The 24,461-nt window shown below is 35.9% G+C and overlaps 1 long non-coding RNA gene across 1 annotated transcript in view; it reads right to left on the bottom strand.

Moving 5' to 3' along the window:
- LOC134807833 (uncharacterized) overlaps window positions 1-24,461 on the bottom strand; it is a 133,120-nt gene that overhangs the window by 58,209 nt on the left and 50,450 nt on the right. The gene's annotated exons all lie outside the window — the stretch shown is intronic.

The raw sequence follows: 24,461 nt of genomic DNA, 5'->3' as shown, positions 1-24,461 counted from the left end.
ATTACCTGAAAAGTTTCCTAACATTTTAATAATGTTAGGGATTTCATTTTGGTTTTAGTTGTCCTCAAGAGACAACAGCTTCACAGTAATTTCCATGATGTTGGGTATGGCTAAGCTGGGGATTGGTTCTGTTCCCCCTGCTCCCGTGTAGAGAAAAGCTATATTTATACTGCATTCTTTCTCAACTTTCAGGTAAAACAAACTATGATTTAAAAAAAGAAAAAAGAAAAGACAGGTACTTTTACTTCAAAGAGTGCTTTGCTACACTTTTATTTAAACCAAAAATCAAATAAAATAAGGAGGAGGGCTGGGTATACTTTAAACAAAACCAGTCCTGAAATGCTGTTATTCTCAAAGTACATTCCAGAAAAAAAAAAAAAACTATAGAATTTAGAATTTACATATGTTACATTTTTAAGTATGAGTTAAATTGATATAAAGTGTTCCTCAATATTTAATAATGTAAGCTGTTGTCATGACAGTATTTTTTAAAAATAATAACGTATATTATAGTTAGGAAACACTTGTGCCAGATTAGAACATCAAGCACAGAAGCAGCTGTATGATTTACCTGTTTTTTTTGAAACTTTAATGTTTACCTTCCCCTATGTTTAATTTTTCTGTGGTGAACACTTTTGTTAGAACATGGCTTTTTTATTTTTCTTGGAAAAATATGCTATTAGTATTTACAAAATAATTAATTACCTGAATAAGCAGTATATACTAAAAGTCTTCAAACATTACTTTATTGATTACTTATGTTTTGTGGTGCGCTTTCAACATCCCTAAGAGTTAAATGTCTTAGTCATCTAATACATGGAACAGGGTCAAACTTCAATGAAATTAATACTTATTGCACAATCATAATACAGCAACCTAATTTTCTTTTATTTATAGGCATATCTTTAAAGCTTTCTTCTCTTTTTTGAACAAATGAAGAGAATCCAGTTAGTTTTTGCCTTTCAGAGGTGATTTGCCAGGTGCACAAAGGGTCTGTAGGTGAAAAGACAGGCTTTTGGGTTTCTTGAAACATCAAAAACTGAATTTAGAGAATGGTTATCTAACACTCAAGTCAATGTTTTTTTTTAAATTACTAGCTATTGGTATAATATACATATATGTACATGTATACATATACATACACACATATGTACATTTACATATATGTAAGTACATACTCATATACATATATACACATGTATATATACTTGTGTACACATACATTTTTGCCTATAGCTAGCAATTATTTCATTCAGATACACACACACACACACACACACACAGGCTACTTAAAAACAAAATGGAGAGTGACTTGAGATATACAAAAACAGGAAGAAAGCCCTGGAGGTCATATAGCTAGTGTATAACTGCACAGCAAGCAGCTATGTCTAAAGCTAACAATAAAAAGAAAATGTGGGAGTTGTGCAATTAGTTTTATTCTCATTCTTTGGAAGAATATGTTCCTGGTTTCTCTAACTAAAAGGAAAAAATGCAAAGGAAAGTTGTAAATATTAGGAAGTAACTGAAAAATAAGAAGCAAGATAAAGTGGGGAGGCTATGAGATCATATAATGAGTTAATAAACTTTTCAACAGGGGACACCTGTTCTCTCTTCTAACTGAAGACACTAAAGAGAAGCTAAGATCCTGTCTTTCAATCATTTAGTAATTCATCAAATCCCATTATTTCATAACTCAAAGTTTACCTTTGAGGTTGTATGTTTACCTCATTTGAACTCGAAACAGAAGAGGTTTAAGTATTTGAATAAGTTGGGAAAAAAAGGAAAAATAGTCTTCCCTGCCCTTGTCACTGATGGTGACACTACTTGTAATTACTGTGTTTTTTGGCAGAACACTCAGATGAACGGCTTCCTATGCTGTGGACTTTTATCATTCTTTTTGATGGCTGATAGTAGAAAGCACACAGTAGGTACTCCATAAATGTAAGACTATGGCAGCTGTCTAGTACAAGTGCTTCTCACTGATTCTTGGTTACCAGGAAAACCAGAAAGCCCGTCACTTGCCTTGCCTGCAAAGGCGAGCCTAAAGAAATTTCTCTAACCAAAATTGGCAGGGTCTTTCCACCACAAAAGGCTCTTGGAAATATACCTTATGGGGCTTAAGGCTAATTTGAGTTGAAGGGTATTTGTAATATTTGATTTGCTTTTAGCAGAGAAAACAATAAAAGAATCCAGGAAAAGTAGAAAATGTTCTCTTGTCATTTGGTCAGAAAGGGAAAAGTGAAGGGAAAAGTAAAATAGTTCCAACTGTAACTTTCACAACTTCATCTCTCATTCACCTCAAGGAGAGATTTTTCTCGCATGAAATCACAAGATTATTCCTTCAGAAGGAAGCTTATTGTAGCTCTTGCTAAAAATTTTCTTTGGTATATGGGAATAGATTTACTAGATGTACACTTAACTCTGGGAAAATTAGATTTGATGGAGTTTGGTCATGGGTGTTTTTCTAAATACACATTACTCATTTATATATTAAAATAATTGTTATGCCTCTTGGCTTTTATAATCCAGTTCTTAATATGAACATGAGTTCTGAACTTTATTTTGTCCAAAGGATAGATACTTATGAAATACTAGGTATGAATAGAGTCAGTGTCCTAAATTTCAAGCACAAAATGAATGCTTCAAAAGTTACTTTGAGCATCATTTAATGTTTCAGAAAATTGAAAAAGATCATATAAGGCTATTGCTTATATGTATCCTAAGGAAATTCTTGCCATCAATGGGTGATACAGGCATTAATGTTCTATTTGAGAGCTTCTTTATTATAAGTACACTGACATTTACTTTAGCAAATAAGTTATTATTCTAAATTCAGTTATTTTCCCTGTGACAGCCCTATGACATACCAGCTCTTTGCTCACTTCCAAGTCCACTGTAGATTTCAGATTCTGCAAGGGGGTGAGCGGATCTAGGGAGATCATACCCATGATGACTTTGTAAAACATCTCTCAACTCCCAACAGCACACGCACTTTATTTCTTCCCACCTTTCACTTCTCAGTGCAAGTGTCTGCCCAGGGGGTCTGAGCTAGAGGGAGGCAAGGCTCAGAGGTAGGATTGCCAGATTTAGCAAATAAAAATACAGGATGCTCAGTTACATTTGAATTTCAGATAAATTATTGTTGATTTTAGGATTATTGTTTTAGGATAAATATGTTCCCTGCAATATTTAGGTTGTTTGTACTAAAACTTATCTGTTTATCTGAAATTCAAATTTAAGTGCATGTCCAGTTTATTATCTGGCAACCCTTCTCAAGGATAATTTTATCAACTCTAAGAAGCAATAGAGCCCCCTGACTTTTTGGAGCTGGCGAACTAAGGACACACCCCCTACCCACAACACTGAGGTCCTGTGAGATTCTCCATGTGTCTTTTAAGGCCAGAGTCAAATTCAGTCCCAGGAATGAGCACATAGTGCAGGAGAAGCCTCAGAAGAGTTCACAGCCCCCATGATCGTTGAGAGAGAGTTGGTTGTGTGTATGTGTAGGTGCGGGTGGGTAGGTGTTTCTTGTACTCTCTTGATTCTATTTTATAAGAGACACCATCCTTTACCTGGGGATATGATGAATACTTTCCTAGGTATAGTCAGGAATACTGTATACTACTGTTTTTTATCCCACCTATTTATCCCAATCTGGATTGTCACTTTACACCTGGCTATTTCTATAGCTTCCTCACCTGTCTCTACCCCTCTAGCTCCTCTATCCAAACACCTGTGCCTATAGTGATGTATCTAACCACAGAATCATCACACCCAAGTAAAGGCTGAGCTTCTTAGTGGGGCAGTCAGCATCTTCCATGGTCTGGCCCTTATCTTCACCAACTTGCATTTCCTTCAACTCTCAGCTTATACTTGGGCAGCACAGGACTTTTTGTAGAACACGTAGTTTTCATTCATACTTCCATGGCTTTCTATGTTGTCCCCTTAACCTGATTACCATTCTAAATTCCAGAACAGCAAACTCTTATTCATCTATGCTTTATGGCCGAGCTCCATGCTAGCCCCTCAGGTGGCTTTAGTCATTTTCTTTTGTAGTTCCCATTGTAGTTTGTTAGCACCCCCAGACTCTCTCTTCAACTACAAATACCATTTATGTCTGTCTCTTCCTAGGTCTACTGGGGAAGGCTCTGTGACTTGCTCTTTTTTGCTGCTGGAAAGTCTAACACTTGCAGTAGGTGCTAAATTAGAGTCTATTCACTCAATGGAGGAACTGGGGAAGGTATGTGAGGAATACCACCCAGCGTCTATCTAGGAGGTAAACCACGGTAGGAATGGGCTAACGGTGTGTATCAACTTATACGAGATTCTCCTTAAGAACCATACAGTAGAAATTTAGTTTCTGTTTAGAAAATAAGCTGGAATGATGTGAACCTTCACTGTGGTATATTATACTGCAAGTGATGGGAGATTAGCTATACAGAGTTTAAAAGGTTTCTCTGTCCAGGGTATAATGGTACAAACATTTCTTCTTGAATGAACTTTATGAGTTTCATTACTATGGAAATATAGATTTTTCTCCTCTTGGTCATTTAATTTCTGCCCAGGTGAGGTAGTTGTGGGTGTTGCAAATTTCGAAGGCACCTGAGGTTTGATTTGCAAGAATTAAAGATGAGACTAGACATTTCTTGAATAGACCACTGTAGTGAATGGGCTGTAGACTGCCCGAGATGTTCAGTCAGCGGAGAAAGAGTCTACTGAAAACCTAAGTATTGTTTACCTTTTGGAAAGTAAAATCTCTCCCAATCTTACTAAGCAAATTCATCTACATTCACCTACAGCATGTATGGGGTTGGGGGGTGGGGGCAGAAAATCACCTTGCCTGACCTTCCAGTAGGGGGAGCAGAAGAAAAACAGCCTCCTTTGATTGACGGTTGGACCTCCAGGCTGGTTGAACAGCTAGAATAATTTGAAATGCAATTGAGCACTGAGAATGTAACTAGATTAATGTCTTATGAAACATATATGCTTTTATACTGATGTGTTCCTTGGAACTCCTAGGAGGAGCACCCCTTACTTTTATAGGGAGTTATTATTCTCTTAGCACCTCTGGACATTTAATTTAGTTTAATCTGGTTCTGGACATGGTTAAGGTTGCCTGTATCTAAGACAAGCTAACTTTAATTTGGGATTTTAAACCACAATATCCTGTTGAGGAAAAAAGTGTCAAAATTCTAGAGAGCTTCTTTAGAGTGAAATATTATTACTAATTTGGGATTCAAAATCCAGGTAAATAGAGGTTCTGGTAAAATATTGCTTATGCCCCGAGAGCAATTTCCAGAGTAGACAGTGGAGGAGATTTTGCATTATGCAGCCTCACTATTCTGATTTCAGAAATCAGTGCCCCTTGCATGTGTCTGCTTTATTTGTGTATAATTTTATAAGACAGGATCTATGAAAGAAAATGGGAGGAGAGGTAGTTACTCCATCCTTTATAGGCCAACAAAACAAAGGCTCTAAATCCAGATTAATTCTGCGTATGTTACTTCCTTACAGCCTTTAAGGACTTTCCGTAACTCATAAGATAAAACCGACTCCCTGGCAGCACGCAAGCTCTGCTCCAGTCTGTCCGGTACTCCCCTCCTCCAACCTCAACACCCAGCCTCTGAAGCTTCATCCCCTGATCTTCACAGTGCATTCTTACTGGGAGCCATCTGTACTGGACCACCTACCTTTCCCCAAAAGCCTAGTAATTGTATGCCTTTGCTCAAGCTATTTCACTTGTATGGAACATTCTTCTCCTCTACTTGGCACATGTAAAAGTCCTCCTCATCCAGAGTCCTGGTGAGAATGCTGTTCACTCACCAGCTGTTCTGTGAAGCTTCTCCTTTTCCTACAACACCCCCTACAAAAACAGCTAAAACTGGCCAAATTCATCCTCTCCCATTTGAACTTCTGGTGTAGCACTTTCTCCAAACATTTAATGATCATGCCGTCCATTTAATATTACAGTTTTCAGCCCCTAAACTATGTCAAACATAATCTATTTAAGTTAATGAGAACCTGATTGCCTTCTGAAATAAGTTTGAGGAAGGTGTCTTGGCACTTTGATCTTTGATTGGTTAGTAACTAGTATCTGGTCCATAGTAGGTCCTCGATCAATACTGACTTAATTCTCTGAACCTAATTTAATTCAAAAACAACTGTTCTACAGCAAGAACAGTAAGTTGTATTTTGAAATTAATGTCCTAGTGGGAGATAAACTCCTTAAACATGTGTTGGGTCCCTAATAAAGGCAAGCATTTTTTTTTTAATTTCACGTGGATACAAAGCATAGTCTAGATTTCAAGAATGAGACAGGACAAAGGAGACAGGCCCACTATTAGCTATAATCCATTATAGCCTGGAATATAGGTAATTACCCAGGTATAATTTTTTAAAAAATACCATAGGAGGTCAAAGGAAGAATCACTTGAAGGTATATACCAACTTCAAAAATCAGTCATTGACTGGCATGGCATATTTGGATGATGTTTCTGAGATAATTACACATTTTTGTTAATTTTTTATTATTAGGTGGAAATATAGATAAATATACTTTCTTGTTATTTAAATATAATAGACTATCTTCTGTCATTTTATATTAAATACTATTTTAGAGTGAGTTTGGTCTTATGAAGTCTGTAGAAGTACAGTTTAAATGTGTTTAAGCGAAGTACTTTTGATGTTGAACTACCAAGATCAGCAGATTATTAGCATTGGATTTAACAATTAATTCACCTCCCAGTGTATACTTGTAGACACTGTCTTTGATTGATAGATTGATTGGATGCCTAAGATTCAGTTCACAGGGTTGGAACAGGTTCTTTAATCGGTAACTGTGAAAATACAAGAGCTTCTTGGAGTGGAGCTGGACCCAAAGCAGTGATGACCTGAGAGGATAGTCTCACCCAAGGAGAGAGGCCGAGCTGATAGACAGGAAGACAGGGTCATAGGCCAGTGCTGAGGAGCTAGGGGAGCTATAAAGAGAAAGAACAAGCAGGATGTTGGAGCTATGAGGACAACTATCAGATGCAGTGTGCAGAATGTTTCAGGACCAAGACCCTTTTCCAAAGTAGAAATAATAATTGAGGTGCAACAGTTGCTAAAAGGGAATTAACAACTCTAAAACATGGTATTGGCTCACAATCTATATAAATATTTCAATTTTAAAGCATATTGTGTTTAATTTAAAATGGCCTTCTGAAGGAAAAAGCAAAACAGAAAACCTGTTAACTTTGACAGTATTCTTTCAATATAAATAATTGAATTTCTTTGAAGAAAAACAAATCTGAGCCTCTTGTCCAAAGAAATCTTGAATTTGCTCATGTGTTTCCAATGGCCTTTGGCACATAGCTTTGGCTTTCTAAATGCCTCTAATAACTACAGTAAATATCTCTATGAAATTCAGCACATCATACAAATGAAATGTTCCTTCTTGTGTGCAATTCCCATTTACTTTAAGAAGGAGAAATTCCAGATTATATACAAAGATTGATAAGTTTGCCAAAATATCCAGGTATATAACCATCAGCTTCTGGACTGCAATTCCTCAATGTTAATGAATTCCAAAGAAAAACAGCTGACTTTATGCATTTATTTTAATAAGGCTGTGAAAACAGTCCATTTACACTGTAAAAACCCCTTGTCTTTTAAAAATGCTAGGCGGAATCTTTTAATAAATTAAATTTATCTGCCTGTCAAATTGACAAGAACTTTCAAGGAGTATTGCTGATGTTGTAGTTCTACTTTTCCAATAGGATTACATTTGGAATTTAATAAGGACTGCTCAGAGGAAGAATCCATCCATCAGGGTAATTTTAAGTAACAAATATTTATATAATATCTTAAGTCTCCAACCTTATAGGGCCACAATGATTTCGTTTCCTTTGAAAAAAACTTTTATTACTTACAATAGCATCCTGAATATCATATTTGCTTATAAAGATGAAATAACGCAAGGAGGCAACCAAGTCTACAACATCAGAAGAATAATTATTGACATTTGCTCAGAAATGTATAGCTTACGTAGTCAATTGTCCTCATGACCAACCTTGTGTCTGTCAGGTCTTACTGTTCCCTGCATACAAATAGGGACACTGAGGCTTGGAAGGGGGAAACACCCAACTCAGTATCACATATCTTGCATTTAGTACACCCAGCACTTTAACTCAGGGGTTCTGATCCAAAACGTTAACATCTGTCTGTCCCTTGTAAGATTTTCCTGGAATAATCAAATGTCTCCCTCCACCTTTTTCTTATAGAACAAAACCCATTTAATGTTTTCAGTGAATGCGCGGGGTATTTATATCAAAGCTCTCGTAGTGGCCAGTTAATGAAGATGAGCTCTTAATTTTTCACAATGATCTACCTTAGAGAGGTAGGTATCAGGGTATTCAAAAAGGCAAATCCATTCAAACTCTGGACCAATTGTATAACACACACCAACCACCTATACTTGATGTCCAACCTCCTGGAATGAAAGTCTCAAGTACATGTCCAAATGTCAAAATGGAATCAAGCCTTAATTTTCAGATTCTTTTGTTTTTCATCCTCAACCTTAGAAACAGAGGTGCATCTGTTGGATAATAGTCAAGGCATCTGTGTCGGTAACCAGGGGTCCAAGGTAATTCTCAAAGGACTTTTCATTTATTCATCAATAAATACTATGCTGTTGATCATGTGTTGGGAAAAATGTCTTTCAAAAATAAGCTGAACAAGAACAAATGTCAATACATAGCATGCTCTTAATAAGAAGTTAAATATTCTGGATAAAAAGTGTATTTGTAATTTTAATTAAAATTTTTCCAGCAACAACCTGCAATAGTTGTACAAAATAATAACTGTTTAGTGACTGGCCAGGCCTAACAGCAGGGTAATGACATGAGACAGGCCAGGCACTAATCTGGATGAAGGACCTATTTACACATGTAAAGATCCCTATTTAACTTAGCTGGAAGAGCATTACCATGAGATGCTGCAGTAAAACAAGTTACCCATGACCATTCTCATTAAAACATATCTGGTATCCATTTCTAAATGAGATTAGTTATTCCTCATGAACCATGAACTCACTGGAGATCAAAATAGACCCAAATAAATGAAACCCACTCAGTAAATAGTCTCAGAGAAAGATGGTATATGGGAAAGGACATCGGACTTGAAAAACACGTGGCTACACATCCAACTCTTTGCTTCTTGGACAAGTCACTGCCCTGAGCCTCTATCCCTCAGCCTTTTAACAGGAGACTATGAACCCTAACTCACAATGTTAGGATGAAGCTGACTAAATGTCTATAAATCTGTCCACCCACAATCCTTTGTACATAAAAGGCAATCAGCAGACATTAGCTGAATTAAGTTAAAATACTAAGTGAATTTTCTTTTATCACTGAGATTGCAGGTTTCCTAATTTTTGAATGTGTTTTATTTGTCTTTATAGGTGATAAATCTTTGGAGAGAATGGGTCTTCTCTTACTTATTTTTTAACCCCCTTAGCTGAATTTCAAACATGAAGTAGTTCAAACACTTCTTGATAAAAGTCAAAGGGCAACTAAAATTTTATCCAAATAGAGGTGCTCTGAGGACAATGAAAATGGGTGTTTCTTAGAACGAATATATGAACTACTTGCTGTGGACTCAATAATTTTACCCTCGCCAAATCCATATGTTGAAATCCTAACCCCCCAAGTGATGATATTAGGAGATGGGGCCCTTGGGAGCTGTTAGGTCATGAGGGTGGACCCCTCATGAATTGGAATAGTACCCCTATAAAAAGACACTTAAGACCTTGCTTTTTCTCTCTATTAGCCATGTGAGGATACAATGAGAATATAGCAATCTGTAACATTAAGAGGGCCATCACCAGAACTTGATCATGCTGACACTGTGATCTCAGATTTTCAGCCTCCAGAACTGTGAGGATAAGTCACTCAGTTCATGGTATTTTAACCCAAATGGACTATGACACTATTCTATTAAAGGAAGTACAAATACTTCCTCCTAATATTTTATTCAATGACTGCATCTAAGCTGCACTGAAAGTCTAAAAATAGTACCCACAGCTGTGTTCCCATGGCCAGAGGATTCTCCAGGCATTATCCTCCTACCCTTCACTGAGAACTATTGCACTCTCGTCTATGTTCACTGCTTTTAAGGACTTCCCAATGCTTACAGTTAACTTCTCTGCCCTTTCAACTGAAAACTCTATTGCAAGGTTTATCTCTGTTGTATATTGGAGGAAGGTCTTACACGCATGATTCTTTATTATAAAAGTTATGTTTTTATTTGTGTGTTTACTCAGACTTTTAAAAGTGAGAGGAAAATTGTATAAATATTGTGTTCCTCAGTCTGTAGAGGCATCAGTTCCTCATAGACTCTGTCTCCCCTTTGGAGCCTCTGCCTATTTTATTAGCACAGCAGTTCTCAACCTTCTTGGTCTTAGGGCCTTTAAATTACTGGGGAGGCCAAAGAGTTTTTTTCTATGGAAATTATATTTGTCAACATTTGCCACGATAGAAATAATACTAGGTTTTAAAATATTAACACTTTTTAAAATTCCAAATCACAAAACTACTACCTGTTACATAGTGATGCTTTTTGTAAAAGTAACTATATATTCCTAAGAGAAGAGTGAGAAGAGTGGCATTGTTTCACACTTTTGCAAATTTTTTAAATGACTGTTTTAATAGAAGACAACTGGATTCTTATGTCTGCCTTTGCATTCAAACTGTTCTCATATAACATATCCTGTAACCTTTGTCAAACTCCTGTAAACACTTGTATAAGAATTAGAGTAGAAAAGCCAAAATGGTAGAATTGTGAAAATGGTTTTGAGCTTGTGCATCCTGTAAAAGAGTCTCCGGGATCCCACAGGATTCAGGACCACACTTTGAGAATCACTGCAATGAGATCTTGCCTAGCTTTCCAAGTAGCTTCCAACTAGCTTCTCCTGGTGTTCGTACTCAGGACGTCCATCTGCCAAATCACCACATCAGTGAAATACACATGTAACTGGCATGAAGTAATACAATCAAAACTATCTTGTTTTTTTTGAATCCCACATTTATTCATGAAGGTAGTTTCTCCCCTGTCACTGGGTAAAGTCAGGCCAGTTCATTAACTTTTTCTCTTCTCTCTTAGGTAACAGAAAGTTCTATGGTGCTCCAAGTTGCAGAAACAAAATCTCAAGTGGAGCTTGAAAAGCCTATACCCTTCAAAGAGTCAATTTACAACTTCATTCAAAGTCCTGGGACTTGCCTCTCTCCCAGTGGGAACAGCTTTGCCTGTCTTTACTTTTTGACCTATGTTGATAACTCTAGACCCCACTCCTCTAGAGCATGAGCATATGTAGGGGTTGGGGGAGGGGGGATGTAGAGAGGATGGTGGAGGAAGGCTGGTAAAGCAGTCAGGAAATGTATGACTTCATTGGCACTTTCAATAAATAAAAACATTGTGTTTTTCTTGTGCCTAGCAGAATTTTAGAGTTGGATCTTTGTCTCATGGATGCTCTTAGGAGACCCACCAACCACCAACTCCTGGTATTGCAACTGGACCCTCTCGACCTGGGTAAATGTACTCTTTTCAGCAACCATTTCCTCCCTCCTGTTGCCAGGTAAGGTGAGAAGCAATTCCTCTGCCTAGAAGCTCTGCCCGGTGAAATATCAGGAGATCCCACCCAAGCTTTCTCTTGCATGTAGCCTATATCCAGCACAGGAGCATAGGCTAATCCTGCAGTTGGCCAGCCTCTTGTCCTCTGGATATCCTGGGAGGGAATCCTGATGAAGGAATCTCCAGTGGTTTACTGAAGCCCTTTGGTCTAGGCCTGAGGTGAGATAGAATTGCTCCATCCTATGCCCAGGAGGCCTGCGTGGACTGACAGTGCACCACCATCCTCAGAAATCCTCTCTCCCTGTAGGCTGTGGTCTGAATCTTTGTGTCTTCCCAAAATTCATATGTTGAAATCCTAACGCCCCAGGTGATGATATTAGAAGATGGGGCCTTTCAGGAGTTGACTAAAACTTCAGGGAAAAGCCCTCACAAATGGGATTAGTTCCCTTATAAAATAGGTCCAAGGAAACTTGCTCATTTCTAACACCATGTGAGGACACAGTGAGAAGGCACCATCTATAAGCCAGAAAGCAGTCCCTCACCAGACATAGATCTGCTGGCACCTTGATCTTGGACTTCCCACCCTCCAGAACTGGGAGAAATAAGTGTATATTGTTTATAAGCTACACAGTTTATGATATTACAGCAGCCCAAACAGACATTGTATTTCCTCAATGTTGGTTTAAGAGTTGTCTAAACCAGTTTCTTATTATCATACTGTGGATGTTTCTAGCTCTCACTGTAGCATTCCACCTCTTTTCTGTCTCAGTGACTTAGTCAAAGCATCTAGTTGAACACTCTGTTATTTAAAGAAACCAGCATTCACTGGCTGTTCCCAGCTCCAGGAACTCAGGTGGATTCATAATTTGTTCTGTTTCCTTGCTCTTAGGAAAAGTACTGACAGCTCATAATTGGTTGTATTTCTTAGGATATTTGCATTTAAACTAGAAGCAATGCTTTCTTTTCTTGGTATAATCTGTCTTACATTTTTGAAAGTAATAGCTATTCATTAAATTACATTTGAAAATGCAGGAAGAAAGAAAAAAATTGTCTATAATTCTACCACTCATATAAAACCACTATTCACATATGTGTACTTTCCTCTATTAACCTTTCAAAGCATGCCTCAATTTTAATTGTATTCACACAAATACAATTTTATGCCATACATTTTACTTATTAATATGCTATTAGCATCACCAATGTCAATATAAACTCCATGTAAACATCAATTTAATGGTTGCAAAGTATTACATCAACTGGATATGCCATGGCTTATTTAATCACTGTATTTATTGTTAAATATTTGTATTGTTTACACTGTTTAGTATTGAAAACCACGCTGCAATAAATATCTTTGGATAGATACTTTTTTCTTTATTTGGGGTTATTTCCTCAGAATATATTTCTGGATATGGAGTGACTGAGTAAATGAACATGAAAGATTTTAGGATACACACATACACATTTATGTGCATATACACACACTGTTTTGCAAAAAGCTAACATATGCCTATGTTCATGGCCTATCACAATCATTGATATGAGAAATCTCACATTCTTTATTGATTGATTTCTTTTTATTTACGATCTTAATTTCCATCCCGCTCATCCTCATCATAGGACCCCAGTCTAATATGCTTAATATATATCTCTTTATTTGTACATGGTCATATTAGCATGAATTTTTATTTTGTGTTTATGTACTATAAATGCACACAAATGATGTTGTGCTATGGATCTCATATTGTTTCTTTTTTTTTTCACCTAGCACTAGGTTTTTAAGATCTATTTACATCATAGATCCGTCTAAGACTACTGGGTGCTGCCTGATTTGCTTCTATGCATCCATTATGCTACACTTCTCTTAACTAGCAGACTTCCCTGGATTGCATCTAGCTCTGCACTACAACAAATAGTGCTGCTATTATTTTCCCCAGTCCTTGCCACCTCCTGGGTAAGAGAGAATGCTAGGTCATCAGACATACATACACCTTTCTGAACTAAGTACTGCCTTATTGCTTTCCAGAGTGATTCCTCCAGTCTGTGTTCTCAGCAGCTGTGCATATGAGTCTCTGTAACCACAATTCCCATCCATACTTGGCATTATCCATCTTCCTAATTTTCCCACTCTGGCAGTTGCAAAGTGATATCTCATGGTTGTTTTCATTTGTATTTCCTTAAATAGCAGGGAGTTTGAGCATCTTTTCATATGTTTGTTAGTCATTTGTGTTTCTCTAATCTGATTTGCCTGTTTATATCTTTGTCCATTTATCTGATAGGGTTTTCATTTTTTCTCATTATTATCATAAATATTAATAATGTATTTTACATTTTTGATAGAATTTTATATTTTTTGAGAAAATCTTGTGGTTTTAATAGATTGATTCATAGATTTTTTTGTTATATCTAAGGTGAATGTACATATTGTAAGTTGGTGATAAATTTATTTTTTGATAAATGCTATTAATTTTTATGTATTGATTTTATTCCAGTAGTCTTGGACCTTTCTTTTTGTTTCTCAACTTTGTCAGTTCAATCATATTTTTAAAAAAAATAAAGTCTGCACGTTGGAGGCTGAGGCGGGTGGATCACAAGGTCAAGAGATTGAGACCATCCTGGCTAACACGGTGAAACCCCATGTCTACTAAAACTACAAAAAATTAGCTGGGCATGGTGGCATGTGCCTGTACTCCCAGCTATTCGGGAGGCTGAGGCAGGAGAATCACTTGAATCCAGGAGACGGAGGTTGCAGTGAGCCAAGATCACGCCACTGCACTCCAGCCTGGGTGACAGAGCAAGACTCCGTCTCAAAATAAATAAATTAAATAAATAAATAAAATCTGTTTTTTTCCCCTAGAAATTGAGAGAAGCTCTTTACAAATTGGGAAAATTAGCTCTTTGCCTTAATAAGGCAAATGGCTTATTAGCCCTTTGTTTGTGAATGTGTTACAATTACTTTTGCCTATATTTTGGTGATTTTGCCATACCATTATGAAATAGAATGTATCAGTTTTTTATTTTGTATCTCGCTACACAGGCCCTTTTTAAAGAAATTATATTGTGTTTTATTCTAGTAGGTTTATATTTTCATTAATTCAGATTTAAATATTTAATTTATTTGCAGTTTATTCTGTTATTAAGAAGTGAGGTATAGATCCAAATTTATTATTGTAATGGCTACACAGTTGAATAAGCCCTCTTTCCCTATTGACTTGAAATGTCCTGTTTATCATATTCTACATTTTTTCATCTATATGTGGGTCTATTTCTTAATTTTATATTATTTGTCATTGGTCTGTGTTTTAATGCTTTAGGTTTATGCCATAAAAATTACTGTAGCTTTAGTTATTATTTTAATAGCCAATAGGACTGATCATCCCTCGGGACCTCCTTTTCGGAATTTTCCTGCATATTTTTACTTATTTATTTTATTTCATTTTATTTGTTTTACTACACTGACTAGAACATCCAGTATAAGATTAAATAGAAACCATGTTAACAAGTACTTTCATATTTTTCCTAATATTAAAGAAAGAGCTTCTAAAGTTTCAACATTATGTATAATGTTTACTGTACATTTTTGGTAGGAACTCTTTATTAAGCTAAGGAAGTTCTTTTTATTTCTACTCTGCACTACACACCAACCACAAAGTAAAATTGAAAAGACTGACAATACCAAGTGCTGCTGAGGATGTGAAGTCCCTGGATCTCACATACACGATTAATGGGCATTTAAACTGATAACAGTATCTTTGGGAAGTTTCTGCTAAGCTTGGAAATACTTATACATTATGACCCAGCAATTTCACTGAGGTATGGATCCTAGAAATGTGTACATAGGTGTAACAAAAGATGCGTACAAGAATCTTAAAAGTAGTGTTATTAGTCATAGCAAAAGACTGGGGAAGACTCAAATCTCCAACAGTACAGTAGACAATCTGTGCTGTATTCATATAGTGGCATACTCTACAGCAATAAAAGTCATTGAATTGCTCTTGCATGCAATAATATGATGAATCTCATTAACATAATGCTGGACAAAAGAGTACATATTCGTCTGTTTACACCAAGTTTTAAAAATAACAAAACTAAGCTATGGTGTTATATATAAAGATAGTGGTTACTTTTGGATAGAACACAGTGAATAGGAGAAATATTAAGGGGCCCTCTGAGGTGCTGATCACATTCTATTTCTTAATCTGGGTGGTAATTATATGGCTGTGTTTTTATTTATTTAAATAAGTTTTCAAAATATTTAAGTTTGTTGAATGAATAATTCAATAAATGAAACAATCAATGAAATCCAGTGTAAATTAAATTGAAAAACACTCTTGTATTAGAAACAAGGAAATATGTTTGTTTTGTTTTGTTTTCATTTTGCCTCATTCTCCCTGTGATGAGCTATGAGACCTTTCATCAAGTCACTTTTCCACTTTGGACCTCTGTTCCTTTTTTCTCAAAGTTGGAGAATGAATTAAATGATCTTTAAATATCCTCCAAGTTCTAAAAGTCTGTAAGGCCTGTTCCAGATGTCACTTATATTTATAATTTTTATGAACTTTTATTGAAATAACTGGCTTCTTTTGTTATTCTTTATACTCATTCAGACACTTCCCATTATCCCTTGGCTTTCCTAATAGCTTCCCATATGATCCTGTTAAACACAAACTGCCTGTGCCAATCAATAGCTATTTTTCTCATTCTAAGTTAGCTCCATTTTTAAAGAATATCTTAGTCCATTCAGGCTGCTATTAAAATACCAAACTACCCTGAACTGGGTAGCTTATAAACAACAAAAATTTATTTTTCATACTTTGGAGGCTGGGAAATCCAACATTAAGGCTTTGACAGATTGGGTGTCTGGAAAGGACCCTCTTCCTCATAGACATCTGTCTTCTCACTCTAACCACAAATGGCAGAAGGATTGAGAGGTCTCTCCAGGGCCTGTTCCATGTAGAAATGAATTCCATTCATCTCTCCAAAGGCCTAATCACCTCCCCAAAGTCCTACTTCTTAACATCCTCACTTTGGGGTTAAGGACTTCAACACACGAATTTTAGGAGGATAGAAACATTCAGAACATAGCAGAGAGTAGGCTTGGCACAAATCTTTGCCCGTATATTTTTTGTACCTACAAAACTGAAAAACAGCTCTAGTGACTCTATCTAAATAATCAGCTTGTATTTTTAGAAAACCACATTCTGGGCCATAAGGGAAATCAATCAGAAGAATTCCAAGTCTTCCACTGATGGTTCTTGATCAGATAGGATTGAAGACACCAAAAATATCCTACCCACTATTCCTGTGACAAAAAACTATTAGCTATATGCCTTTAAACACTCTCCCTGTCTACAATAAGAACAAGTCTAATATTGAGTTCTCTACACAGCTTCCAAGAATAAATATTATTTATCTTGCACCTTGGTGTGACTAGGTTCTGAAAAAGGAAGTGCAAACAGGAGTGATGTTCGGTTTCCTGACTGGGCCCTGGAGGGATGAGGTGTGCCCCTCCCAACTCTATTTTCTCTTTCCTGCTGACGGGCATGGAGATGAAGTAGTGCACAATTTATGGCTTTATAGACAAAGAAAACTCTGAGAATGTTCGAGAAACTGGATCAAAAGGAGCCTGGGCTCCTGAGAGATTCATAGCCCACAGCCGCCATCTCCATGGCATCTTCAGGCTTTTTGAAAGAAGCAAAGTAATTTCTGCCTTGTGTATACCACTGTTACTTTCAATTTTTGTCACCAGGTGCTGAAACTATATACTAACCAATATACTCCTTAAATGTGTTATTGGAACAAAGCACCATGTGTTATTGGAACCATTACTAGTGACTTTCTATAATATGCAGATTGAACTAGACAACTGCACTACCCTCTTTCCTAAAGTTTTTAAATTTAATGTTAACATTCAAGACAAGACTATTCTTCCTCTCTTCCTAACTTGGCTCTGTATCTTGCAAGAGGCCAAACACTGAAAACAAGAAAATTCAGCACTGGGACTGATACTCAAACTGACCTTAAGATACTAACAAATGAGCCAATTTATCACGGTCTAGGCTTTTTGGAGGACTATTTTCAGAAAATACCTGGGAAAGAGAATAATTTAAAGTGTAGGGGTCAATAATCTGAACTCATTAATATCATTCATTAAGGAAACAAAAAGCATGGTTCTTTGGACTGGATAGTTAAAGGTGTTTTGAAATTCTCTCTTCTTAGAGAAACAGCGAATGTCTCTTATGGTAAAGACCAGAAAGAGAGAGATGGAGAGGTGTAAAATTTAGAGAAGAATGAGAAATGCATAAATGGTTAGAGATGCAGAATATGTAAGGCATCAACACAATATATTTTGCAAAATTGATCCATCTTATGGATAATAGATTAAGAACATAGATATCCTTTCTCATACTTATTGTTTGCTACTACTGCCACCAGGGGAAAAAGACACAGAAGATACTGCACTCAATTGTTATTGATTCAACATTTCCTATATGCTGGGCATTCTTCAGGTGGCTGGTGAACAGAATAAAGTATCTGCCCTCATGCAGCTTACATAGGGGAGACAAACAATAAGTGAACACACAAAAATATACCAGATAATATGAAGTGTCCATAAGTGCAACAAATAATTTTAAAAGTCCAATAAATACATAGTGAATTATGTGATGGGGAAATGTGCTGTTTTAGAATGAATGGTGAGGTCTGCCTCTCTGATCAATCGATATTTAAACAGAATTTTGAATAAAGTGAGAGAGTGGCAGAGAGCCATATCTAGGAGAAGACTTTTCCAAATACAGGGAACAGTAACAGAAAAGGCCCTGAGGGTGGAGAGAACAGGATTCTTTGAAGCACAGATAGCAAACCATCACAGGAATGCTGCCACTCCCCCATCCCCCACCCAGCCATGTCCAGGGAAGATGACACAGGTATGAATCCCTGCACTTCTCACTGAACTAAGACAGGTACAGAGTATTTCTGAACACTAAGAGTAAGTGCTAAGATGAAAACCATTTCTTGTCACTGCCTTACAGGTTAGGCTTCTCAGTTCCCGACCATAATCCTATCTTCAGATTGTTTGACCTTCCAGTGTCACTGACACTATAACGGATATGGTTGGAAGAGGGGATAGGAAAGTCACCGTGTTGGGATACCTCATCGATTAATTTCTTATACTTCATACTATGCGGTATTGCTATGTATCAGGCACTCTGCTAAGTCTTAAGAATACATAAATAAATTATTTCATTGTGTCATAAATAAGAAAGATATGGAAGAAAAATCATTACAATACAGTGAAAGAGATACTGTGAGAGCTCTGAAAATCATACGCCTAAATTGACAGGTAATGGAGCATTGCCAGGAAAGGACTCATGGGAAGTGGGAAGGGCAAAGGCTTTAGGACCTAATAGTCTTGTGTTTTATCCCAATTGTGTCACTTTTTAGCTAGCTGTGTGACTTTTGTGCTATTAAATTTACCTCCCTGAGACTAAGATAATATTTGCTAATCATGTGGTCATAAAACTTAGAAAGAGGTACTGTAAGCACATTGCATAGAGGCCAGCACATAGTAGACACTCAAATAGTAGTTTTTATTTTTAAAAAGTTGACATAGATGCAGCATTTGTGAACACTGTTGAGTGTTTAGATTGCCAGATGCACACAAAAGAGGAAGCAAGATTCTATGTGTTTAATCAAAGACTCATGAAAAAAAGCATAACATTATTTTTAATTTGCACTAATACAAAATAATATGCAAATTGTTTATATGATACTATTGATCATAAAATACATCCCAATATTAGAGATGTTAAAATATGAAAAATGTGCATCATTGAATCAATAAAAATGTACTTACATGTTTTGGTTTTATAGCTGGAATGCAAGATACAGGTGAAAGTGAAAATAAGAGAGGTTGGATAAGCAAGAAATAGTCATGAAGTATATTTTATATCAAATTAAGAAACCAGGACATTACCCTGTGGGCAAATGAGAGTGCCCTTAAAGATTTTAAGTTCTGAAGCGGTAGAAAAAGCTTGGAGGTATGATGGTATGGATTAGAGAAATGGCAAGACACAAGTTAATTAGGAAATATGTGGCATCCTTTAGACCAGAGATTATCACTTTGTGTACTACAGTCACCTGTGAAGAGTTTCAAGGAATGTGATAATTTTTGTTTTCAGTCTTTTTTTTTTTTTTTACCATGATGAATCTAGTTAGAAATGTATAGGCTTTATAGATCTTTTTCTTTGACCTAAGCATTATTTAAAAATATGTCCCTTAATTTTCAAATGTTCTATAGATATTGTTTATGATTTCTAGTTTAATTCTAGTGTAAAAAGAGAGTATATACTGCATGAATTCAATGCTTTGAAATGTGTTAAGACTCTATTTATGGTCCATGTAGTTTATCTTAGTACATGTGTCATATACACTTCAAAATAATGTTTTTTTCTGCAGTTGTTTAACATGATGCTTTATATATGCCTATAGGGTCAAGTTATTTGAGTGTTGCTCAAATCTTCCATGTCCTTAAAGATTTTTTATTTATTTCTGCTATTCCTGAGAGATATCCCTTTATCATTTTTGAAATATCCCTCTATCTCTGCTTACAGTCCTTGTCTGGAAGTCTACTTTGCCTGACATGATACAGCTACACTATCTTTCTTTTGCTTAGTATTTGCATCCTACTACTTCCAACCTATGTCTTTATAATTAAAGTTTGCCTCATAAACACTGCATAACTATGTCTTTTTAAAATCTATTCTGAAAATATTGTGTCCTAATTGGAGGGGTTAGTCCAATTATATTTAGTGTAATTATTGGTATGCTTGTGTTTTAAGTCTAACATCTTGCTATTTTTCTATTTATTCCTTCTGTTATTTGTTTCTTTCGTGTCTTTTTTGAGTTAATGAAATGTCTTCAGAATTCTACCTATTTTTTTTTTTGAATTTTTAGCTTTGTATAATTTTCTATAGTTTGATCTAGGAATTTTGGCATTGAATTAATATTATATTACCTGGTGTATAATTAAGAAACATACACCACCTTCCATTCTTTGTATTAGTGTTGTCATCGTTTACTTCTAAATTTGCTATAAAACCCATAGTACATTGTTGTTTTTGTCTTTAAATAATTAAATAATTCCTTTTTAAAAGAGAATTTAAAAAAAAAAAAAGAACTTTCATATTAATCACATCTTTACCACAGTACTCCTCTCTATTGCTTCTCGTGGATCCCTATTTTTATTTGCTATCATTTTCCTTTAGTATGAAGAACTTAGCAGTTGCTGTAGTGCGAGACTGCTAATAACACATTTTACTGACTTTCACTTATGTGAGATGTCACCATTTCCCCTTCCTTTTTAAAACATATGTTTGCTGGATATAGACTATATTTTTAATTTTTAGGAATGTGATATCACTCCATTCTCTTCTTGTCACCATTATTTTGAATTCATAGTCGGTTGTCATTCTGATTATTTTTAGCCTATGTGTAATGTATCATTTACCACACAGTTCTAATTTTTTAATTAGTTGCTTTTCAGACATTTTTTTAAATTAGTGATTTACTACAGTTTGACTATGATATACTTAGGTGTAGTATTCTTTGCATTTATCCTTTGTGGGATTTGCAGACCTTATCTGCGGTTTGCCAATTTTGATAATTAGACACTTTCCAGTCAATCTCCCTCAAATATTAATTCCCCATTCTCTCTCTCTCTTTTTAGTAAATTACATACATATTAGCCCACTTGATTTTGTTTCACAGATCATTATAGCTCTGTTCATATTTTGCAACCTGTTTGTCTGTGTTTCAGCTAGTATTATTTTTACTACTCTATCTTCAATATCAGTTCTGTTATTAAAATTTGCTCTTAATCGTAATTTTTGAATTTTCATTGGCATATATTTTAATTATTGAATTACAGTTAGCTGTTATTTGCAATTTTCATACCTCTCCTTACAGTCTTCATCTTTTCTCCCACTATAGCCACATTTCCCTATATATTATTTAGCATATTTATCATAGTTGTTATAAATCCTGGCTTGATAGTACCTAATTTCAAACTCTGTCCACCCTGTACTTGGAAGCTGCTAAAGTCTGTGCTCAGCTCTTTCAATATTTTATTGGTTGTTTTCCTCTGGGCCTTTTGAAGTCTTGACCGCATTATGCATTTTAGGATTCAGCCAAGATTTTAAGGGAAATTTGTATACAGATTTTGAGGCTCCCCCATGTTTCCTTCCTTTTTAAGATTTCCTCTTCAATTCTCAGGCAATGTGATATCCTCTAATACTAACGTTTGACTTCCCAGCCTAGTAATATGGTTACTTTATGCTTGAACTCTATACCCACATGCTGTGCAGACTGGGTCAATCATCAGGGAAAATGTTTTAAAAATACAGATTTTGCTCACTGTGATTTCCTTCTTTCACAGATTGAATTATCTCCCAGTGTCTGCCCATTTTGGGATCATTATCTGTATTTACAAGCAGCTGGGTTCTTCCTTGCCCCACAATCTATAATTATTATCAGCTGAAAGTTTAGTCAAGTTCAAGCCATTTCATTACAGGGTGCAGGAAGTCACCTTTAGTGAAGGTTCTAAAATGTACAGTTGCCAGAGTCGTCTCCCAAACCAGCTGAATCTCTGAGGGTGAGGCTCAGTTTTATATGCTTTCAAAAGAGCTGCCAAAGTGATTTTGATGTCGTTCATCCGATGGTCCCAGAATTCCAGTTCAAACTCCGGAGATTTCAACACGGGATATCAGGCAACTCCTGAGCCAGTCTTAACTAAGTCCAGTTTAATGAAATAGACAAGGTCAAGATTACTCTGATCAAGTTCTCAGACGAGAATAGGGAGCCTCAAAGAGAGGCCAGTTAGTGCTGCAGCATGAACTATAGTCAAATTACAGCCAACAGCTCTTTTTCTTATCTGAGTAACCAGGGTGAGGGACTTAAACCGTAGCTTACGGCAAGTCTGCAAATTTATCTTGAAAGACCCTGGGCCAGGCTAGCAGGACATAGCACTCTGTATCAGCCAGAAGTAATTATGACTCTTAGGATATATTTTGATTGAAAGTGCAAATTTTAATTTCTCAAATCCGCCTTTTCTACAAGGTCATCTTGTACTTCATCATGGACTAAAAGGACTATTATGTTAATTGGAAATTTAGACTCAAGGTACAAGTCCAAGTGCAGAAGTTTGGAATTCACTAGGTTGGAGTTTTCTTTTTGTGGACATTAACAATTATTTTAAAAATATATTAATAAATCATCTTAAAATCTTATAAATGAAAAAAGTATTCATTTTGACTACCTGCTGTGGCAATTTTTATGATCCTTTTCTATTTTTAATCCCTCTGCTCTTAAGTTTTATACAACTGTAACCATAACTGACACATCATTTTAGAATAATTTGGGACAATTTTTCTTTCTAATTTTCTAATGAAACTGCAGGGTTTTTAAATTTTATAATAATTGAATTAATTTAAAGTGTTCTGGATAGTTGGGCTTTGAGATTGTTTCTCATATTTTAATATTAAAAACACCTGCTATAAATAGCTTTGTACTTTTTTTCTTCCCATATTTAGCATTATTTCTTTGAAATAGGCTTCCAGAAATGATATGAATGAATAAAACTGTTTGGGCATGTTTGGCTGTGCGTCTATTTTGCCCTTCAAGAGGTTGCACTTATTACTATCTATTATTCCAATACATCTCATTCTTCTTTGCCTTTCAGCCATATCTCCTGCCAGTTCTACTCTCCAGCTTCTCGCCCTCTTTAGTAAATTCCTTCTTCTGCTATTTAGATGGATTTCTCCTGTTATTCATTCAACCCCAAACATCAGCTCTAGAGCCCTGCAGAATTCCCAGGAATGATTGGCATCACTGCCCCCCATTCTGATAAGGCTCTATAACATTCTATGCATATCGCCATGGCAACACTTACTGTATTTTAAAATTTCACCTGCTCTCCCCCACCCCTGTGTTCATCAATAGTGTTATTAAGACCCTCAGCGCCCCCAGTGAATGTCACATGGAAGATATTTGACAAATATGTTTTGATGAAACTTTACGCCTCTAGAAATAATGAACAAACCCTGTTTCTGCACTCTGACTGCAAATTATTTCTAACATTTATTTATCTTGCTTGTGGATTATATTTAAGCATAATAAAAATTAAGACATGCACAAATCTGGGCTAGCTATAGTGAAAGATGAGAAATGTAATAAAATAAAATAATAATCTTAACAAGGGAGGGGGTGTGTGTGTGTGTGTTTTAAGCATTTAAGAAGGTAAGGTAAGTCACGCCTAAGGGACTCTTATCCTATTTGAACTACTAAAGTGGGCGATCTTAAGATAAATACACAATGGCTGCCTCTCCCCCAGGACAGTCGATACAATACTTCTGAAAGGCTATTAAGGTGCTGAAATGAGAAAGTAAAGATCCCTGTCTGGCTGACTCTACTTGCCATTTAATCTAACCCATTCACTATCTCTTCAAAATTCATTTTGATTTCTACAGAGAATTAACTGTTACAAAATGGCGCATATTAAGTGAAGATACAGTGAGAAATAGAGAAGGAATATAAAAGCAGCTTTTCCATTTTTTTCTCCATTGAAAGACAATTCATATTTTGCTCAAAATTTGGAGAAAAAGAAGATGGGAAGTTTCAAAATTGCTAAAGCCATGACTCACACAATCTATTGATTCTTAAATGAGAAGAGAAGAATTTTACTTCCCCGGAGCAGGAAGAATCCAAAAATATTTGAGGAGAATAGTAATTGCTAACAGCTTAGAGCAAAGCTACAGAAAATATAGTCAAAGAAATTATATTGTTGAAAGTTGCCA

This window comes from Pan troglodytes, chromosome 12 (genome assembly GCF_028858775.2).
Source record: "Pan troglodytes isolate AG18354 chromosome 12, NHGRI_mPanTro3-v2.0_pri, whole genome shotgun sequence".
Lineage (NCBI taxonomy): Eukaryota > Metazoa > Chordata > Mammalia > Primates > Hominidae > Pan > Pan troglodytes.
Note: the sequence above shows the minus strand (reverse complement) of the source record. Positions and strands in the feature narration are given on the sequence as shown.